Consider the following 20719-nt stretch of genomic DNA (forward strand, 5'->3'; position numbering starts at 1 on the left):
ATTCAGAATAAGACCCTGCAGCAGTACATGCTGGAGGACAAAAGGCTGGAAATTGGCCTTGAAAAGATTACATCATGATCCTGGAAGGCAACAAATTCAACATGTTCCAACAATGTCTCCAGTAGCAAGAAGGCCAACAGCATCCAGAGCTGCATTAGAAGGAATACTGACAGGATGTCAAGGGAGCTGACCATTCCCCTTTACTGGTGAGGTCACACCTAGAGGGCTGGGTCCATTCCTGGACTTCCCAGTACAAAAACAGACATGGACATACTGGAGCATGTCCATCAAAGGACCATAAAAATGATTAAGGGACTGCATAATCTGTCGTATGAAGGCTGAAAGAGATGAGACTGCTCCTCCTGAAGAAGATGAGCCTTGGAGGTCTGAGGAGGGAGAAGGAGGAAATAAGGAGATGATAAGGCCTTTGCAATGGTTTTCTTCTTTATTTTTATTTTTCTCACTTTAGAGAAAACAAACAAACAAAGCAAAACAACAAACAAAAAAAAAACCCACCAAAGATGGTACTTTAATGCTTTAATACTTTAATACTTTTCAGGTGATGCTAACTAGGAAACCTTTTACCAATCTCCACGAAGAAAAATAAATAAAAAATCAAACCTAAAAAAACATGCCCTTAGAAATTGTAAGGCAAGCTGAAAAAAAAAATCAAATTTAAAAATAATCTTGGCAAACAAAGTATTTATTTGCTCTTGTGCCCAGTGAAATGTGACGTAAAACATACTGTCAGGGCCAGAAATGCATTCTCCCCTTCCATAAGATTACCTAGCTGCACTCAGGGTCAGCTTGCTGATTAAAGTTGTTGCAATAAGGCAGAACAAACCTCAATGGGAACTCCCCTCTCCTTTGTGTAGCAGCTGTTTTTAAGCTGAGGTCTTTGTTTCTGGCACCCACCTGAACTACCCGTCAAAGAGCAATAAGAAAGGGCTGGTCTGCAGAGGAAGGTGAGCCAGGAGCATAGAACCAGAGAGGCACTGACTTCACCAACAGGGACGCAATCCGCAGCACCTGAACAAGGAGAATGTGATAATATGTAGGGTCAGGAATCACGCAGTAAGATCACAGTAAGAAGACAAAGTCAAGATTGAATCAGTAAGTCAAGCCTTTGATAGGATCAGTCAGGTACAAAGCATCTGCAGATACAGTGCCACTGCAGGGACAGTATAGCTTACAAGTCCCAAGCAAAGGTGGTGGAAGGGAACAGCTACTGAGGATTCTTCCAGCTCTTCACAGCAGCTCTTCCTACCTGATAACTTGGAAGTCATCTAAACTTCTAGAAGGAGGGAAGTGAATTCCAGTTCCTGACACATAACAAAAGCATTCCCATTAAGATAATGCTTCTTCAGACAAGGAAAGAACTCTCCTAGAAAACAAATCATAACCTACTGAAGGCACAGATGCAGACAGCTGGGCAGCATTTGATGAGAGAACTTCCAAATCAAATAAAAATAAGTTCAGTTATTTTCTTTGTCTCCAGGGAAGACATAAAAATGTTCCCATACTTTGCATTGCTCTTACTTTTCTATTTTATCCCTGCTACTCTTGTGAGTTAGTCATTACTAGTCTGTCTTTTACTGCACAGGAAGAAGCTTTTTTGTTTCTGATTACATCAAAATTTAAATCCATCATAATTAATTAGGGTTTAGATCCTGGAGGGACTTCTAGGCAGTCTAGAAATTCTACTAAACTTCTGGTTTCTTGATGGGCAGTTCTCAATCTTCTGCTGCATATTCCTGATTATGAAAAATAGTTCTTTTTGACAATAGACATGCATGCTGATTAAGATTCAAAGTTAGCGTATTAAGCAAAATCCTATGAATCTTGTTCTCATTATTATTAATTGTATTTCAGGTTCAATGCCACAGTCAGTGTGACATATAAGTTACTGGTTGTGGTTCAGAAATATTTGCAACATTACATTTTTAAGTTTCTCAGTATTAAATACATTTAAAATAAATACTTTCTACTATATTGAAATATATTACCATCTTGTCTGTTTGGTAGGTAATTTTTACAGTATTTTGGAGGCGGTTCTATTTAAATCATGACTGGTAATGTTATATTTGTTTGGTTGTTTTTTCTGGGTTTGGTTTGATTTGGTTTGCTTATGGGTTTTTTTGTTTGTTTTAGTTTTGTTTTCCAGTGAACTTCCGAGGGAAACTTAAACAAACTGGCTTAAATCAGAAAGTTTCTGAATATGACTTCAAGAAGAGAAAAAGTCGGTGAGTACTTGCAATGAAGGATGACGGAGGATGAAGTCTCCTTTGTGATTTGGTTACAGCCTTCTCTGCTACATAGCACACATAATTTCCTGCAGTTGGAAATACAGTATACACATTATCTTTCACTTCACTACAAATGTGGCATTCACACGTTAAACCCTATCTTCAACAATAGTGTAACTCTGCCTTCCGTTAGCAATTCAAGGTAATGTTTCCCTGGGCTTTCTCTGTGCGAGCTAGAGAAATAAATTCAAAATCTATTGTAAAGAATTACATTGGTTTATAGTTTGTATTTACGTCTTTGATTTTTTTGGGTATACACCAGGAAAGTCATATATCATATTCAAATTGATGGTACAATACAAAACTGAATTCTGAGTATTAGCTGTGTTTTATTAACTTCTCTGGTATTTGTGCCTGGAGCATTTTCTATTGTCTTCATTGTTCAGTAGAAAAATATTTGGATATTATGAGTTTAAATATTGGATGACAGGACTCTCACAGGCTAAAGCTAAATCTCTTTGATAGGCCTGTTTGCCAGAATTTGAACCTCCAACAAAAAACTCATAGGAGATCTCTTTTTTCAATGCACATAGGGCAAATTCTTCAGGCCTAATTTAATGGCAAATTGCAATAAATATTTCACAGAAGCATAAGGAGAGACATTATTTGTGCTACAACACTAATTACATTTTGTTCCTCATTGTGCAATAAACACATTTTCAGTTTAAAAGCATTATTTGGACTGTCCTGTATTGTGTTGTAGTTAATCATTGTACAGTGCATAGCATCTAGACTTCTGTTACTGCAGTACCACTAATAATAATGAAAAATAAAGACATTTAAAGCAACGCTTTCCTCTACATACATTTTCTACCAAAACTTAGGCTTTTCATATTACCCAGAAGAAACCATGACATCAATTTAAAAACCAGTTAAAGTTGTACACTGGCAGCCACATAGTCTACAAATACATTGTTATTAAGAGTTTGTTGTGAAAAGATATGAAAATGGGCATATACACTACTCAAAACAAACTAATAGTTCTTACCAAGCTCCAAATAACATGAATTCAATCAAAATGCATAACCTTTCTTGGACAACAAAACACGTCATAATAAGGAAGGGTTGAAAGTGTGCAGGCAAACAGCACCAATGGCTTGACATGATGTAGGACACAATCCACTAGTGACTACTACTACAGGAAAAACAACTTTCAAAATTGCCTGCAAAATCAGCATTTTTACTATTCCATTCCATCTTTCAAAGTTGTTACCAGTTTGGTACTTTTAAACCTTGCAAGACAATGCTACTTAGCATAACACTACCAAAGGACCCTCTATCTGCTGATCCTTAATGAAAATAGACTACTCCTCATCAGAACTTTACAGTTTTCTGAGCCAGCTGCACTATGTTTTGTGTCAGAAAAAGAATTTTCACTATGTGTCTCTTGAACTTGGGAGCTGGTGTAGAAGACAATGACAGCACAATTAATTTAGTTCTATTTCACAAGATTTCAGTATCAAGAACAATGAAACTACAGAAGTATGGCTTATGAGAAAAATTCTATAACCTGCAGTCCTGTCATACTGTGGTTATTGCTAGAGGCAGATCTCAAACCTTGTATCAAACTTGCTGCTCCTCAGAACTGAGGTTTGTTGGACTTTCTCTAAACTCAAGTTTTGATTTAGTTTGGTTAACTACAGCACAGTTACATACAGGAAATACATACAACATACAGGATTTTTTTCCCCTAGATAATTTCTTTGACTTATTTTGTTAGTGCAGCCTTAGTTTTATAGGTATAGTGGCCACAAATAGTTATTTTGTTTAGAATTAGTTATTTATGCCATGCCATAATGATTGGTGTAAGATAGCTCAAGATAGCCTGGCATGATAGCAGAGCCCTTGAGAAAGAGAGACCAAGGAAGCTCTAAAGTACAGGCATAGGATGACAAGAGATGGAGCAAAGACTGACATGAGGAGAGAGCATTTCCTTTTTGCCCTTTAACACATTCCAAACTTGGGAAAAAGGTAACAAACAAACAAACAAAACCCAGCTGTCATGCTGGGAACTGCAGTCAGTGGCTGAAGGTCATACTGCTGGATTAAATGTATTTTAGTGATGCATGTAGGTTACTGAAATCACTTTCAGACTTCACTACTGTCCGTGTTTTAGGGAACAGAAACTGCTTTCAATGAGAATTGAAAATATTTAATTTCATGCAAATATTTAATTTCTGAAGCTACAGACCCTACGGCAACTGTGAATTTTCATGAAGATCCTCTTATTTTAAAATACAGTAATTACTTTTTCTGTGTTTTACCAAAAAGCTCATAGAAATTTAATTTTATTATACTGGGACTCAGGAATTTTGGATTAAAAAATTCAGTAATTGCCTGTATTTTTAAATGTCCAAGAAAGTTTTGACTTGGACTAACTCTTCCAAACAAAGCTTATGTAACATTTAGAAATTATCACAAACATTCCAAGAAGCAGCTTAGATGTAGCTATGGTGTTCTGAGGAAGAAAAACATTTAAGTCTATGCATGTGAGTTTTCCATTTAAGCTGACTTTGAGGATAGCCCAACCCGTTTCCTTCACTAACATCAGTGTGGCCCTTTGAAGGTTCTGAAGTCTATGAAAAAGACCAATTCCAATTGTGTTAAATAGATCATAAACACACATGAAATTAGAGTAGATCTGGTAAATTCCAAGAGAAACATTTACAAATATGGAGTGGATGATCTTTGCATGGAGATGCAGAAGATAAATATAGTCCTAGAAATGCTACCCATTTAGTTTTGCAATCTGTTCTAGAGAATTGTTTGTCTGACCTAGAAGCATCATAATAATACAAATATTAACAGACATGATAATAAATAATTTCATTTCTATTGGTTTGCATTTTTATAACAATGTTCACCCTGAAGCTCAGTAAAGCATTCAGATAGAAAATAAGGTATGTTGTGTTTTATGGACATGTATTCCATTATATCAGGTTCTATACATAGCTTTCATAGCTGAAATCAAAGTCTTTAATAACAGAGATTTACCTTCTCTTATTCTCTAGGATGTTTGCCAAAACTAAACTGAGTATCTACAAAACTAAAATACTAGCTTCTATAGCTTGAAATAGAAAAAAAATCAAATCAAATTTTAACATATTTGTCTATTCTGTGAGAATCAGGTTGGAAGGGACTACAGCAGGTCATCTGGTCCAACCTCCCTGCTCAAGCAGGGTAATTCTAGAGCACATGGCACAGGATTGCCTTCAGAGAGTTCTTGAATATCTCCAGTGAGGGAGACTCCACTGCCTCTCTGGGCAATCTGTTCCAGTGCACAGTCACCCGTGCAGTAAAGCAGTTCTTCCTCATGTTCAGGTGAACTTCCTGTACATCAATTTCTACCCATTGCCTCTTGTCCTATTGCTTGACACCACTGAGAAATAATGAGAAACACTATATAGAATATGAGAAACTATGTATTGTTATCTTAGGTAACTCAGAACTTGTATCTTGGCTTCTTTCCTAAGCATGCCCTTCCGGATCTGAAAAGGAATTTTTCTAAGGAAAAATGAAATAAAATTTGCAAAATTTATCCTCAGTATTCTTATGTTTACAGTCAAGCATTTAAAACAAATTTTAAATGCAGTTTTGTCCCCCATCTGTGGAAAAAGACTTTTCTTAAGTATCATTAAAGTTAAATAATGTTTCAGGTTTCTACATTGAATAGCTGAGTATGCATTACTTAATTTCAAACGTGAAATGTCTGAGAATTTTAAGAATGTGTTAAGACTCAGCAAGACTGGAGACTTGAATGATACAGTCAGCAATAGTACAATTAATAAAACTAGTGTTTAGGTTCAGTGTAGAAAGCCCATTTAATTCATTCTTTCCTGTGAAAGGTATAACATGTAGAACTCTGACTTTTTATTTTCATTGAGGGAATCTATCAAAGGCACCTCTATGAATAGGCAAATCTGTTATTTCATTATTAAATGTTCACCAGATATAGTCTTACAGAGCTGCACGTTCTGGCTTTCCTTTGATTACTTGGTTACAGAAAAACTATCTTGATTGTTGTTGGAATCATAAGGTAGGAACCACATATATTTTCTCTTTGTTAATTAAATCTGAAATAGTGGAAAAAACAATTTCTCATACAGAACTAAACTTAATAACATATGAAAACACAGGGCTCACAAACCAAGCAAAACAAAATGAAAAACAGCTGGATATGCAGAGCTTCTTAACAGAGTTTATACAGTATGCCTTTTATTCTAAATTACTTTGGCATTGTTTAACTCAATGTTTCAATATTTCAGGCTTAAACACTGGTCTCAACATTAATCCCTGCAGTATTAAACATCTATTTATCTAGATAGCAACCATACATTTTATCTACTGAATATACATTAGTGCAGTCCTGAATTATCATGCTGTGATATGTTGTACCAATATATTCTTAAAACAATTTATCATACTTCAATACAGACATAAAGGCCAAGGAGATGTTTCCATATATATTCCATATGAGCACAAATTCCACACAGCATATGTAGAATCTAAAGCTACCCCGTAGACAAGTGTGTGCTAACATTTGTATTCTCAAAATACAATTAAAATTTCAGTAAATAGTTTTTCGGTCATTAATTCAGTGTTTGCATAAAAGGACACTTGCTGATTTACAGTGATTATCTTTTTAAAAATGTGACCCTGACAGTCCTGCCTTCAGCTGAAGAGTAAAAACCAAACACTAATGTATCAAACTGCGCAGTGCAGAATTCTGTAATAGCAGCTCATACAACTACTGTTTGGTTTGCATGGGGTGGATTAGATTAGATGCAGAAAGAAGTCATCAAGAAAAATATCAGAAGAGTACTTGGAAAGTGAGCTTCTTCCACCTCAATACATGAAACAGTGCTCTTCCCATCTGTATTGGGAGCCTTGTGGAAAAGAGTGCATTCTTCATAGTGGTTCTTGATAACCTGCACTTGCTCTGTAGGGCTCCAGGCTTAGGGCTTGAGCAGCCCATATATTAGCATGAGCTGCTGTTTTAAGGGAACTTGTTGGTATATCCCAAATCAGTTTGTGCTGTGCTGGTTGGTGTTATGGCAGAGATAATATTAAAAAATGTCAGGATATGGTATGTGATTCTCTTTGTTACACAAAACAAAGGGTACAACAGTGTGGGAGAGAGAAAAAGTCCTCTCCATGATTAGGATCTGGGTAGGGTGCTTTAGGAAAGTCTACCCATGGTCTGTGCTGCATGAAAGAAGGGTTGTCAGCATACGAGGGATGCAAGTTGTACTCTCTATCTATAGTCCTCTTTATAATCTCTTATTAAAACAACTGTTTTATTACACCATGTGTTATTGGGCTTTATTTCACTGAGATCTGCAAAAACCTGTGCACTGCCATACACCTCTCTGCTTCCACCCTCCCTTCAAGGGCAGAACACTCTAATTGCCATTCTTGCAACATATAGGCCTGTACAGGCTTACACACTTTCACTACCAGATCTACACTCATACAATTGTATGAACATAATTCTATCCATCTTCACTTTTACTTACCCATGTTAATCTTTTTTTCTATCTATGAACATCACTCAAAACACTTGAGACTTCTGTTAAATGTGTTAATGAGGTATTCCATATGCAATTGGGAAATCAGAGATTGTTGGTTGATACTATGATATTTCTCATGAAGAACAGATGAGTTAAACTTGCTGCGGATACTGTGACTTCATTGGTTGTTTCCTGTAACTTTTTTTGTATGTGCGTTGAAAGAGGTTCAAGAGTATAAATGTGTTATTTTCTACCATCACATTACCTTACACATACTCTTGTGTAAACATTCAGAGTAAACAGAATTTTCTTCTGATAGCTCTAAATCTCTGAATAGGCTTAGAGATACCCCTTAGTTTTGATGAACACCATATATTTCCTTCTTATGTTGCAAACTCCAGTTTAATAGCTGGTCTTTTTCTTCCTGCTGTCTTTCCCTTTCAGTCTTTGACTAGAACTTTCAAGACACTAATAACATAAAATTGATGACTTAGTAGGCCTAGCTTATGTTTATCCAAGAAGTCTGGATAAGTAGGTAGGTTATGTAAGGAATAAACTATCTGATGTGACTCTGTAAATCTGTTTAATGGGGGATTTTTTGATAAAGGGACTGGAAAGGAACAACCCCTTTTGACCACTCCTAAGAGATTACACAAGAAATCTCATGAGTCAAGTATAAATCCTAATCAACCAGGTTGTCACAACAAAACTTAATTAATTATTAGTACATCTACTTATGTCAGACTCTGATGTTAGACTACAGAGCTCATACTTCAGTAAGAGTTTTGACATTTGTTAACTCTCTAAGTAAGCAATTTTAACCATGGAATAAAGAGCTGGACCGCAAGTTCCAGTTCTCAAGACAGGATCTCAGACGCAAGGTGTTAGTGCAGTAGTGTATTGAGAGATCCTTTGACTGATGGAAAATCTAAACACTGAAGAGGTAGAAAATCAAAGCTCTCATTTTGTTTCTGGATTCAGTTGAATTTGTACAATAATCATCTATGAGGTACCCACTAAGAATGTGACAGTATGTTCTCTAAAAAAACAGATGCTTTGGACTCGTGGTGTTCTTTAGTTACAGTTGCTGTTTTGAATTATGAACAGAATACAATAGTGTCAATATGCTGCTATGTGGAAGCATCTGTGACTGATGTAACTACCCTCTGGACTTAGGAGTATGGTAGGTACTTTCCCACAGTTTGCTTGAGCATGAAAGTTAGTTCATAATTTTCAAATGCAACCAGAATGAAGAGGTCTCAAATCAATGTTCTGATGATTTAGTGTCCCTAAATCATAAAATTAAATTTAAAAAGAATTCTGGTTTGTTGCAATAAAAATATTTACTTTACAAAATATCTTTCCTGAAATTTTGGTTTTACCTACCAAAGAACAGTCTATTTCTTGCATACCTGCAAGCACATCTTGAGCACGCTGCAGTGCAAGATAAGGTATGCTTGTAGTGTACTACAAATAGTTATTTCTATCAGTTAATTCTGACCAATGTTTTGGCAGAAAAAAAAAAAAGTGAATCTGCTGAGTAGACATTGTACCTCCAGTTATTCCTGAATCTGAATCTGTGATGTTCCTATATAAATTCTTAAAAAAACCTTCCAAACAACAAAAAACACAAACGAACATAAAAACCAACCAAAGAAAAACACAGGCAATGAAACAAAACCCACAACCTCCCCCCCAAATCACACAAGGTGAAACATAAATAGTGTAGGAAAAAAGTGAGTTCTAACTGGCATGGGTTAGAAGCACAGTCTGTGAAGCACAATTCTCCTAATTCTTGGTTTATGCCTAATTTCCACAATTGCCATAAACAATTCCAGGTTGCAAAACACACTACTGGATTTTTCAGAACACAAAGCCTGAGGCTTGCCATGCAGGTTCATTTCTAGACTGGGGGATGGGGGAAATGTTTCTGTGTGTATGTTCATTTTCTTTTCTTTCTTTTTTAATATGCATTCTAAAACACGCAGATAGGGTAAAAATTTAAAAGTGTCAGTGCACTGCAATGTGCATGTTTATATAACTCTCACAAAAAGAATACAAAGATAGCTTTGAACCTGGGCTCTGCTAAACAATTTTTCTTCAAGAGAGATAAAATAATGAAAAATACTTGCTTAAACTGCTGCCCAAACTCTTATTGTTTATACCACTCCTGGAAAAGACCCCAGGGAGCAGCAGCGGAATCTGTGCTATTGATTGGCTGGTTAAATAGAGGCCTATTAGATTCAGACAGGCTAGATTGATTATACAGCAGCAGAAGGAGCTCAGATTCAGAGCTGAGTGAACGTCAGGGTGAGAGGGAGGGAGAGCAAGCGAGAGAAAGCGCGCAATAGAGGGAGACTGTGCACACTCTAGCATCAGTATGTGACTACCGGTGCCTGATAACACTGATATTGAGCTCCTTCAGCGGAGAACTTGCTGAGCTACCTTTTTTCATTTGCAAGAGGATGCCAGCTCTAAGCCTGTGCAACCGATGACAGACTGGACGTTGGAATAGTTCATTTTACTTACAATTACATCTCTCATGTTCTGCATCTCTGAAAAAAGGCTTATTACTGAAGACAAAAATTCGTCCTCTCCCCTTAGCTCACATAATACTGATGATATACAGAGTTTCATCTTCCAGGTAAGGAAATTATAATTTGTTTTTCTGAGCAGCTAAAAAAAGGAATTATTCTTTTATATCTTGCATGTTAAACACAAGCTTTGGCATCTGTTCACAGAATGCATTTTTGCACTTGCATTTCTTCCAGTCACAGATTATATGTGTCAAATACTATGTACACTGGAAGACAATTAGCAACAGGACATGGTTTTGCATTGCATTTATCATGCTTAACCCTTCAAGTAAATGGGAATGAAACAACCAGAAAGATTATTTCTAACTACTTGGATGATGTTTTAATGTAACTTGTCCCACACGTGCTAAGCAGTCCGGAGTAATAATGGCACACAAGAGCTCAAATATAATTAATTCATTAGTGTATGTGTTCTGAAGCCAGGTAGAGAGAACATTTACCTGAAGGATTTTTCAGTGCTTGTCAGTAGTTTGAAACAGTATCTGTCTTTTGACTGCAAGCTTACCACAGCTGAACATATATGGTCAGCCTTAAATAATATGGCATTAAACTGCCTTTTTTTTTTTATATATATATAGATATAGTAGTTATTGCTAGCATTCTGCCTGCAAAGCAAAGATCAAGGCTTATGACCTGAGACATGAAACCTAAGATGTTCTGTTACACTGTGCTGCATATTTGATGCAACCATCCCACAGACTGATTGCTTGTTTTGATGTGACATTGGCACTACTGTCTCCTAATTGCCTATCTCTATATAAACTTTCTACATATTTACTTCTGCTATGCTGTAAGTGGTTTTGCTGTGATAGGTTGTGATGAATTGCTGTGATTTTGAAGGTGATAGGCTAAAACTGAAATAACCCGACTTTTGGTTACGAAGCAAGTCAGGAAGTTGATCAGCTCGGGATTTACAGGCCATGGGAGCATAATGCTAGGAAGACAGCATTGTCACTTCACTGGTAGTATATTCCTAACAGATGTGATAATCTGCACCTCCTTCCTCATCAGTTTGTGCATTCTGCTGCTGAAGAGTTTTTCATATACCAGCTATTGTGATTACTCCCTCTAAGTGGAGACATCAGTCTATTAATGTAACCCTGTAGGTAGACTTGCACCCAGCCAAGTACAACATTCCAATGCTTTGTCCAACTAGGAAACTGCCTATAGCAAGATCTTGCTCTTAGATTGTGCACCTAACTGTAATCCAATTTATCCAATGACAAAAGCATCACAAATATAGAAAAGCACATTCTTCCTTTACCATGAATTTTTTTATAAATTTCTATAAACCACCATACTCAAATACTTAATGACTTCTCAAAACCTAAATATGGAGTTACCAAAATGATTATTTATAATTTTGTAAAAGAAACACATTATAAATGTTGAGGACCTTAGACATACAGAGTTTTTTTGAAAACTAACAATAATTTGAATGGGTGTCTAAGTGGTCACATGAAAAAATAAGTAATGCTTAAGAGAAAGCTTCATCTTCTATAATGTACAATATGAATAAGCACTGACAAAACCAAGATCTAAACTGATGAGCCAAAACTAAAGGAATACTTAAACTATAGCATCTGTGCTCTTTTATTTCTTTATATTTTCTTCATGAATAATGTTTATGTTATTTCTTACATACATAATTGATCCATGTCAGCAATTTCAGTGTTTCCTTCTGAAATTCTTTCCAGGTAGAAGGTAATTCTCTTAGGGGCACATTTTGCCACCGTAGCTTTCATTAAGTGATATTTTACTCCAGAAAATACTGCCAAAAGTGAAGACTGCATACAGTGACTATGGAGTCAGAGTGCAGAATCTGACCATAAAAAAATGGAGAGAAACCCTTTACATTTTAATTACCTGACTGAAAATTTTAACAGTAAGACAAAGACGTGGATATCAAGAGTTAGAGCTACTAAATATGGACAATATTTCATAAGGAGCTAAGATAATTGGATGCCTAATTCACTGGATTCTTACACAGCTTAAGGCCTGCCTCAATATATTTCATGTGCAGTTTGACTTGCAAAAAATAATCCTTTATGTAAGTGCAAAAGCTTTCTTACAGCTCTTATTAATCTCTCTTTTCTTTCTGAAAAGCCTTGTTCATCTGTGCTCTCTAAATATACCTTATAATTTTTTGATTGGAAATAAAATCATGGTAATTCTGTGATTTCAAAATCAGCAATATGGTTCCCTCCAGATTAGTAGCTGTTAGTAGTCAAACTTGAAATTCCAAATAAAGCTAAAAAGTGTTTATTTTTGAAAAGACAATATTAAATTTGAACCTTTTTTTTTAAGCACAAAAGAAAATCACAAACCCAAAAACTTAGCTATAAGATATTCATTTCCACATTACAGATTGCAAGCATCTTCTTTTGTCAAATTCAGAAAAACAAATGGAATGAAAAAATCAAATAAGAAAGGTTTAAGAATTTACATACTACAAATTGTGCATTTTCTTTCAAGTCTTGAATGTTGTTAATCTGGACTTTTTGCAACACTTTAAGCTGATTCACTTGTATTACCTTTTTCTCAAAAAGATTATTTGGTTCTTTTTGAAATTAATGTTGTGTTTCTTTCCAACTTGAATTGACAGAATGTGAAATTTATTTTTATTTTCCTAGCTAACTTGAAGCCATTAGGGGGCCCTTTCCTCCTATGATATCACACAGCAAGCTGCAATAAAAAGATATATCTAGTTATTAGACTTGGCAGAAAAACAAGTTCTACTTGTTTTAATTTATTCTGGGTGTAGAGCATTTTAATAATACAGAGTAATTTAAAATATCTCATTTGTTTATTTGTTAGTTCATTTGTTGGAGCGGGTTCTGTTTGGTTTGGGGTTTTATTGCACATAGTTAAAAAATGATATATCTTTCACTGCCAGTTAGATGGTTATGTTTTGAAGTTACCTTTGTCCCATAAAGCAGAGGAAGCAGGGAACACAGTCAGCAACAACTTTGAAGTAATCTCTGGGATTACTAGATCAAGCTAACAGGCTGATCAGACTGAATATGAAGCACAACTTATATCCAAAAAGCTAATGTTTGCTTATTCTAGTAGCTGGGACCAACAGCGCAGCTAGCATTAAAAAAAAAAAAAAAAAAAAGAAAATAAAAAATTAATCCTGTTGAGTACTGGTATATTGTGCCGATAAGAACCTAGATTATATAGAACTGACATATTCTTCACTTGCGCAGCTTGCTTTCAGAAAGGCTAAGAATATCACCAACATTTTTGGATGACTTTATTTCACAAAGGTTGGATGACTTTATTTCACAAAGTAAGAAAGGTAGTTTCAATTCTGCAAATATTCACCCGTGAGCAGCTGCGCTGAAGTTACTGTGGAGCAAATTCCAATATACTTTGTTCTGCCTCTTATGCCTTTAGTAATTCCAGTCAATTCATTGAACCACTGTACCTGAAATCAGTACTGTTTGTACAAACTGAAGCTTTTATTATTTCTTGTTGAATTCCTTGGAATGAACTATAGAATAACCAGATCCAGACTAAGAAGAAGAAATAGATTTGTTGCAAAGCACAGCAAGGTGGCTGCAAACACTGCAGTAGCATGCTGAGGTGAGACCAGGAGAAATATGAGTGTCAAAAGACAAGCAAATTAATTGTCCACCTGTTTCAGTTTTAAAGAATTATATTATTCCTACCAACCTTGAAAGAAAAAAATCCCATGTTGGTAAATGACTTTACCCACCCTGGTGAACTTGCTACTTTACATGGTTTAGCTTGGAGAGATTCTAATACTACCAACTCCATTCAAGAAAAAAAGAAAAAGAAGAAAAAAACTAACACCCTATGTGATACTCTACATTCAAAACAAAGTAGTGTAATCTGGCCAAATTGGAATTTGTTTTTAAGTGCTTCAAGCTAAAAAATTATATTCTTCCCTGGTTTTACTACACATCTGAATAATCTCTCAAATTTTACACATGCTTATAGCAACTATCTTATGACACGTCAATGAAGAATTCTTTTCTGCTAAACAGTATGTGGAAATTCCAACCAAGATCTGAAGACATTGTGTTTCCTGCTCTGCATAGTCAGGAAAATAGTTTCAGTTTCAGGTTCATGCAATGTAATAGAAATTGTCAACAACTGGAATAAATCATTATTTCTGAGATACATAACTGATGTTTCAACTCATAGAAGGTGGTCTTTATTAGGTATGTTATTAGCACATTGTAAATTCAGCGTCATACAAATTAGCTTCCTGTCAGTGGAAGAGAGTTTTTTCATTGCTAAAATGAGGATAAAGTTAACTGTGACTGGCTTGCATTTCAAGTAATTAATTGTGTACATGTGAAAAGTCACTAAACTTGAGCTGGTATTGTTATTAGAAATCCATCAGGCACAGCATCTCCAGCCAGTTGAGGGAGGTGATTGTCTCGCTGTGCTCTGCACTGGTGTGGCCTCACCTTGAATGCTGTGTGCAGTTTTGGACACCAAAATATAAGATATTAAGCTATTAGAGAGTGTCCAAAGGAGCGCAACGAAGATGGTGAAGGGCCTGGAGGAGAAGCCCTATGAGGAACTGCTAAGGTCACTTGGTCTGCTCAGCCTGGAGAAGAGGAGACTGAGGAGAGACCTCATTGTGGTCTACAGCTTCCTCACAAGGCAAAGCAGAGGGGCAAGTACCTCGTGACCAGTGACACACGAGAAAATGGCATGAAGCTGAGTCCAGGGAGGTTTAGGTTGGATATTAGGAAAAAGTTCTTCATCCAAACAGTGACCAAACACTGGAACAGGCTACCCAGAAAAGTGGTCACAGCTCCAGGTCTGAGAGAGTTTGAGAAGCACTTGGGCAATACTCTCAGGCACACGGTGTGATTCTTGGGGCTGTCCTGTGAAGGGCCAGGAGTTGGACTTCCAGATTCTTGTGGGTCCCTTCCAACTGAAGATATTCTAGGATCTTATGTTGTTGTGTAAGGCCCAAATCAGACCAAATTGTTGGAAGATGACATGAGGTGTGTGGCAGAAGCAAGTAACAGAGACCACTTCTTTGTTGGAGTTAAGTGCCTTAGCAGTAAGATTCTTTTCTCCTCTATAAAACACAGTTTAGTTCTATTGTATGCTTTGCTGCCTTGAAATCAATGAAATTCTATTTAAAACGTAAAAATTAAACCCATATAAGATTCTTGCCACAAAGTTTTTGCAGAGCTTCACTCCAGAGGTAACTCTAATTTACTGGTTGGTTAATTTATCCCTTATATAAACACACTGTGCAAAGCACTTTGAAATACTTTTGAATGAAAACTGTTGTGTAAATGTAAAGTATTATTATGGTAAACGGAAGTCACTCAAACTTCAGCTAATGAAACCTGCAACAGTCTGGGGTGCTCTATGAAGCATGAATAAATAATTTATCTTTGATGAATGTTTAAAGAGTGAAAAACAATTCTTCAGTCATAAATAAGAAATACTTAATTTTTTTTTCCTATTTCATGTTTTCTATAATATGTGAGGGGAATAATTCATATAACTGGATTTTAGAAGTAGAGAAGTTTGTAATAGCAATTTATGAACATATTGTCAAAACATTTTAAGGAAAAATACTAACAATGTAGTCTAAAATACACATCAGAATGTAGTGAAAAGCAAGATCTCTTGCTCCTTTAATCTTCTCTTTACAGAAAAAAAAATTACATAACTTAGCAAATGGAATTGCACTGAAACAGCAACCTGCAGCTTCCTCTTGTTTGCATAAAATCCCTGTGTTAAAACTAAATTCATACGTATATATGTATATATTATGGCTTCCCTGCCCATAGCAGGGAGGTTGGAACAAGATGATCTTTAGGGTCCCTTCCAACCTAACCCATTCTATGATATGATTCTATTATATGTGTGCATATATATGTCTATATATTCTATATTTAAGCTAACCCTTTACTGTCTACATTCCACACAGATGTATATTCACTGTTACAGTGAATTTGCAACTTTTAACAATACAGCCATGTAGAACCAAACATATTACCTGAGTTCCATAAAAGAGGATTTTTTAGTCATGAAGCTGCTTGAGGGTACAAGTTATCAGAAAAGTGTCACCAAGAAATGCAGATCCGCAGATTATCAGATGCCAGGATCCTAAAACCAAAATACTATTTCCCCTGGTATTGAAAGTATTTTGTTCACATAATCTGTTTTAATGTTGTAAGATAGCAGAAAGGCTTTGCTGTGCAACATGCAACGAAATGCCATTGAAACACACAGTACACTTTGGAGAAAAGCTCTTTAAATTTTGGGTTTATTTGAATTTCAGAATATTTAGACCTGAGCCAAAAGCACTGTTGCTTTGCAAAATACTGATTATGTTTGACTCTGGAAAAAGACATGGGCAAATCTTGCTCTAATCAGGGACTATTAGCACTAGTCTGTGGAATATAAAATAAGTGAACAAAGTTCCCCAGAGCAGATGATAATGAGAAGTAACTCATTGTCCTTCTATCACATATCTGTAATAGCGAGAATTACTGTACTTAAGCAGTAACAAAGCTATGGTAACACCTAAATTATTTATACACCTTTCTCTTTTTTCCCTCAGAACTTTTTGTAACTGATTTAGGATATGGGACTCTGAAGGTTTTTTTCTTTACCTCTGATGTGGTTTGAAGCTGGCTCCCTGCCAAGTCTCCAAACCTCACCACAAGAAGCCACCCCCCCAGCCCATACCTCAGGGAGAAGAGGGAGAAAAAACAACCAAGAAAAACCGAAACAAGAGAGAGAGCTAAAGCAATATATATATAAATATATTTACACTTATGTTACAGTTATATACAATTGAAATATATATACAATTTCACAAGGGAAAGGGAGGGGGAAGGGAAAAGGAACAAAACCAAAATAAAAAATATATATATATCCCGATTAGTAGCCCAATATCTAACAACTAAAAGAGTTAGCAAAGGAATATCTCACTACTCTCCTTGGGACAACCAAGAGTCTCTCTGGAACGATCGCCAGCAACCTCTGTCTCCCAAGGTCGACAAGGCCTAACCAGGCCTCGCTCCCCGACACGACAGACTCAACAGCAGGGAACCTGCACCTCCAAGCCACCGGAAGGAAAGAGGACGAAGGCCTCTCCTCCTTTCTTCTTATGGCCCAGCTTACGTAAAAATCGTAGGGAATACTGGATAAATCTGGGCTCTTCCTTGGTTACAAACTGGTCATCATGGAAGGCCCAGACCAAACTACCACAACCTCCAAAACAAACAAACAAACAAACAAACAAACTACATCAAAACACTCTCAAATTCATCTTTAGGCAAGATGTTAAAGGTGAACAGCATTAACTGGTAAAAATTACTATGATAAAATTTTTTGTTTAACATAACGAAACAATAGTTTTGTTCTTAATACAGTGCAGTAATCAATAAGTAGCAGCTCTTTGTGGCCCAGAATACTTAACAATGACTGTATGAGTATTTTGTAGCATATGGAAATTATGTATACCAAAAATAAAAAAAAGGAATATATTATATTCCTTTGAATTCCGTAAATTTTAATTTGAAAAATCTGTTTTTCATAGGGGTACACAGACTTCACTGACTTCTAAAAGTTACTCAAATTACATTGTAGTGTTTTGCTCTTCCTGAATTCCTAAGACCCATTGATAGCTCTTAGTTCTATGCAACATAGCTCTATTGATATACGTGAAGGGACAGCTCTGAAATTAATGTTACAGCTTTCAAGTGGAAATAAGAAAAAACTCATCTGACAATTCCTGCTACCAGTGCATTTTATAGAACCAGATTAAATAATAGAAACATATCCTTCATGTTTTTGTAATTTAACTTATAACAGACTATACCTTCTGTATACTGTGTGGGGAACCAGCATTTGAAACTATCTTCTTAAATGAAATCATGAGTAAAGATCTTACAGGGAAACCTTAAAAAATAGAATTTAAATCACTTTATTTTTATCTTTGTTTTGGTACATAACATGCTTTTTGTCAGTGTATCAATATGGAAAGACATGAAGGATTCTAGTGGGACTTGGTTTTACTCAGAATCAGCTCTTATATTAGAGATAGTGGAATGGATCCACCCCAAAACTTTATAAAACTCACTTAAATCTTCTGTTATCTAGTCTTAATATTATCCAGTCTTTATATTGAGGTATCAGAGAACAGCAGTATGCAAAATTATAATATATTTAACAAATAATTCTGTCTTGGTAGTACTATCTTGAACCTAAATAAGCTATACAGCTGTTGTTTTATGTGACATTCTTTTAAATCTCTATTTCATTATAGATGTATATATATGCACAACTGAGTCACTACAGAATTTCCTTTAGACATCTTAATCAACTAATCACTTGATCCACTGCTCCTAGTTTTATTTCAGATAAAACACAGTATATGATGGAAATTTCATTTCCCCTCCACCCCCAAAATAGCATGAACAGTCAAAGTCATTGATTAAATTATTTCAGTAAGCCACTAATTCTCATAAACAGTTGAATTCTCTTGAAATCGGATCCTAAACACGATTTGCTTCCAGTGTTCCAAGAACCAGGATGATTATTTCTTCTGAGCCAACAAAACTGTTCTGGCATAAAGCAGCATATAAATTTTGGCTAATGTAGCATATTTCAGATGATATGTTGTCATAATAATTTCCATGGCTTTTAATTATTCTTATTTAATTATATTTTAAAGTAATGAAGCCAGCAGTAATTTAATTTTGTGATTTTGTATGACACTGAAATATTTCCAGTGTCTTTTTATCATCCTGAACACAGGGGCTGCTCCTTGTGCCTTACGCTGTGCATTACTCACAACTTTATATACCAAAAAATGTATATTCTTAACAATTCTGAGCAAGTTTTTGACCAAAAAAAAAATGTCCCCATAAATTTCCTTGTTTAGGAAATGGAAAGCAAGATATAATGAAAGTCCACATTTCTATTGCTGTTTGATATTACAGCTCTTTCTCAAACAAGAAATCAATTCTTTAACACAAACCAGACATATAGGATTGTTTATCTTGACAAGGACCAAAGAAATATAACACCACTTTTCAATCCATGTTATATTTTCTGACAAATCTACATGTTATTATTTTGTATTAATGGACATTTCTGCCCTCTTTCTCCCATTCTCTTCTCAGGAAGAAAATAGCCCTAGAGGTATCATGCTTTTAGAGAATAGGTGTAAATACAATTCTTGTAGATATAATACATAAAATTCAGAAAGCCCAGAAACACTGTTGAAAATGTTCTACGACAGCTTAAAACTTTCAAGATGAGAAACAATCTTTAATGTGTCTGTGTCATCAGAGATGCTAGATTTATTTCATACCAATAAATGTGGATTAAATCAACCAGCAAAACACTCAAAGTCTAAATTTGATACTTTGGAATCATGTAGGGATAGCTATACTTCTCTTTCATCATGCATCATTGGTTTCTCAAGTCAGTAACTCATATTAAAAATTACTTAGAGTAAAACCAAAATCTTGTATTAAATTTCCTTTGAATATTGGTGATTTTGCCAATTACAGAATGCATGATTCAAGGATAGTTCCAGAATTTCGGAGAAAATAATGTCCTTTATCTACTGTGAAAAAAAAAATACAATTAAACTCAGATTTCTAGGTGCCTTAATTTAAACTTTTAAACTGAGAGCATTCAAGGCAAAGAGCAAATCTATTTCTACTATTGCAATGACAACACAAATATATTTAATGTGACTTTTGCCTCTACAGTTACCTCTACAACATGAAGTTCTCTATTCCCATAGTTTGATTCAACAAACTATATATGGGCTCAATGATCCAAAATGAATTATACTGGGTGATTTATATTTCATCATAAGTATGTGAATAGCTGATTTTCCTATGCATTATCTAGAATGCGAATTGTGTCTGACATGCAAAGATGTAACCTCCTTGGGAATTACAGCTACAGTTGGTTTACATATGATCACACACAAACCAGTGCATATAGATAACTACAACTGTAGAACGTGTCCATATAGCCACAACCTAGAAGTTTCTGTTTGAAAAGTGAAAATTCCCAATGCTCCAGGACTGAAAAAAAAAATAAAATTTATCCACCAGGAAAACTGAAATGGAAACAAACTGTGCATCGTGATAAAATGGCATGCTTGTTTAGCAGTAATATTTTGCTGTGAATGACTCCCTCACCTGCATTTAGCATGTGTTGATTGCTCAGTTCACTGAAGCACAGGACGCTGAGTAGAGACATCAATCAATAAAGTAATTTATAATGATCAACCTTCTGGGCAGACTATGGGATGAACTAGTCATTA

General features: G+C 35.5%; 1 protein-coding gene across 5 annotated transcripts in view; it reads left to right on the forward strand.

Moving 5' to 3' along the window:
* Nucleotides 1-10121: 10121 nt before the first annotated feature.
* The window catches only part of CDH18 (cadherin 18), a 487011-nt gene continuing 476413 nt past the window's right edge, over nucleotides 10122-20719 (forward strand). For all 5 annotated transcript variants that reach the window (XM_051799307.1, XM_051799317.1, XM_051799309.1 and 2 more), the window contains exon 1: nucleotides 10122-10460. The gene's annotated coding sequence lies outside the window, so the exon portion shown is untranslated. The remainder of the gene's footprint in view (nucleotides 10461-20719) is intronic.

Source organism: Manacus candei, unplaced genomic scaffold, assembly GCF_025592945.1.
Source record: "Manacus candei isolate 608988 ecotype Guabito, Panama unplaced genomic scaffold, ASM2559294v1 h1tg000049l, whole genome shotgun sequence".
Classification (NCBI taxonomy): Eukaryota; Metazoa; Chordata; class Aves; order Passeriformes; family Pipridae; genus Manacus; species Manacus candei.